The sequence below is a fragment of the Canis lupus genome, chromosome 37 (genome assembly GCF_011100685.1).
Source record: "Canis lupus familiaris isolate Mischka breed German Shepherd chromosome 37, alternate assembly UU_Cfam_GSD_1.0, whole genome shotgun sequence".
Taxonomy (NCBI): Eukaryota; Metazoa; Chordata; class Mammalia; order Carnivora; family Canidae; genus Canis; species Canis lupus.
In genome coordinates, this window is record NC_049258.1 from 1208095 (window position 1) to 1210807 (window position 2713).

Below are 2713 nucleotides of genomic sequence, written 5' to 3' on the forward strand. Positions count from 1 at the left end.
AGACTCTTCAGGGCCTGGGGGAAGTCAGCTCCTATTAGAAACTATGTCTGAAAATGAGGTGATGGTAGTGGTGGAAGTTTGGTGCTTTTTTCCATCTGGTCCAGGCTTGAAAAGGAATGGGGTGGGGGATGGGGGACAGGAAGTGGTCAGGCCAAAAGGTCAGCACAGCCCTCCTGCTCAATCAAGCTTCCTAACTCTTTTTCTGTGACACTCTACAGGTGTTGTTAGGTTTGTTGGCTGATTTTATTTTATTTTATTTTATTATTTTTGAATATGGAACACTCCACAAATTTGTGTCTTCCTTGTGCGGGAGCCATGCTAATCTGTTCTGTATCATTCCAATTTTAGTATATGTGCTGCTGAAGGGTGCACTTGTTGGCATACTTTAAAAAGGATGTTGAGCCATCAGGCATCGATGACTGAACTCATTGAGCTAAGCAGCGGTACTCCTTTAGAATTTTGTCTTGTATCCAAAAAACTAATGAGAAGAAGTTAGAATAGTGGCTATAGAGAGATGTGAATAGAAAGGCTAGTATCAAGGAGAGATAATATCCTCTTTGACCTCCATTTTGGGACTGGTGTTATCTTTTTCTGTAGCAAAAACATCCTGACCAGATTAGTGTATGGGGACTGAGTTATAGATATAGCCCTGCTTCTTTTAGCAGAGATCATAAGAAAATAGTTTCTCCAGATAAATGAATTTCCTAGATTTCTGGAGTTTCCCCCCATTGAGTACCAAATGTAAAAAAAAAAAAAAATTTCAACTACAGGAAATGGAGGGACTTCTGTGGAATTTGATTGAAGGGGTAGGAGCGGTTACGTGAAAGTTTTTATTTCTCTCTTTATGCTCTTCTAATAAAGAGTACATTTTTAAATAAAATTAATACATATTATTTTATTTTTTTAAAGATTTACTTGAAACTGTTTTTATACAAATAAATGGGTTACATATTTTGACCTCTCAGAGCCAAACTGAGTTTTCTTATGATGATTATCATCACTAAAAAACTCCATTCTTCTCCGTACTACAATACCCTCAGGTAGTCCTGGCATGTTCTAAATGGTTTATTCCTACAAAATGTCCTCAGATTTCATATTTATTTCTCAGAATGTTTTGCTGAGATTGTTAGCTGTCATTCATATTGACAGAACCCCATCGATCTTTAGCAGATAGATAACAGATAACTCCATCTCTCTTTTGAATTTGTTGTCCTAATTTGATGCTCTCCAATTGGCTGACTGGTTGGTAAGTCACATAAACAAACTTGTTAATAGTCTATGTAAAATTAAATCAAATGAGCATAGAGTGTATGCTCAAGGGTCACTCCTATGAGCAATGTACGAAAAAAAAAAGCTTTAGTACATTTATTTGGAGATTTGTCTTATCCTTTATATTTGGATCCCAGCTGTGATTCAGATTCAGATATTAGATGACACTGGATAAAAGAGTTCTATATCTAAGCGAAATGATGGTCTGCTGTCATGGAATAAAATGAGTTGCATCCTTTTTCCTTCCCTTGTGAAATTGCTTAATAGCAATCCAGGTAGATGCTTATGATATTAAGTTGTAGTTATTCTCTTTCTTCAGGCTAATTGAAATGCCAGCCCTACACACGTTGCCAGTTCTAGAATAATATTTTAAATTAGAAATAATTGCCAGAATTTGGATAAGAATTCATTTATAGTAAATGTTCCCAAACGTGATACTGTACATTTGGTCTTTGTCTCTGGTTCCTGACACAGAGCTTCTACCCTTAGAATTTCCTGAAAAGAGTGTTAGGGGCACCTTGTTTCTCATTCATAATCAGACCCTTTCAATCACATCAGAATTGTATACGCTAAGAGGACTGTGGGTGGGCCCCTAGGTAGCTTTAGGACATGGGCTGATTGCCAGAGGAGCCAACCTTGTTAGTGAGTTAGAACTTCCAGCCCCATTCTCCCAAATTCCCCGGAGTGGGGAGGTGGGGGGTTGGGGAGTGGGGGGAGAAGCTGGAGATTGACTTAATCAGCAATGGTCAATGATTTACTCACTCATGCCTATGTGAGGCAACCACCTTAAAAATCACTAAATGATGAGGTTCAGAAAGCTTCCTGGTGGGCGAACATGTCGAGGTGTTGGGAGGCTGATATGCCTGAAGAGGCATGGGAGCTCTTTGCCCCCATCCCACTTATATTTTGCTCAAACAGCCTTTTGTCTGTTCCTGAGTTGTATCCTTTGTAAAAACCAGTAAATAATAAGTAAACTGTTTCTGAGTTCTGTGAGCCATTCTAACAAATTATGGAACCTGAGAAGGGGGGGTCATGGGAACCATTAATTTATAACCTGTCCGTCAGAAATATGGTTGGCCTGGGATTTGTGATTGGTGTCTGAAGTGGGGGCAGTTTCATGGGAAGGAGCCCTTAACCTATCTACCAACCGTGGGAGTTGGTGCCAGAATTGAATTGTAGGACACACAGTTGGTGCCTGGGGAGTTGTAAGATTGGTCGGTATGAGGAAAAAGCCCACACATTTGATGTCAAAAGTGTTGGGAGTAAAAAACTGCTCACCAGGCTTTTAGGATCCCAAATGCTTGAATATGTATCAGGTTTGCCAAATCCATATTGAAAAAAACATACATGTAGGCTCTCGTCTACTGGGTAGATGAGACAAGACTCAGCTGACTCACAGATACATGGAAATAGATCAAACGAGTAGCATGTGTTTGAAAGGAAC

At 39.4% G+C, this 2713-nt stretch overlaps 1 non-coding gene across 1 annotated transcript; it reads right to left on the reverse strand.

Annotated features, from left to right (window-relative positions):
* Nucleotides 1-267: 267 nt before the first annotated feature.
* Nucleotides 268-372, reverse strand: LOC119867985. Its single transcript, XR_005385479.1, has one exon. It is a non-coding gene; the product is annotated as a U6 spliceosomal RNA (small nuclear RNA).
* Between the last annotated feature and the right edge of the window lie 2341 nt (nucleotides 373-2713).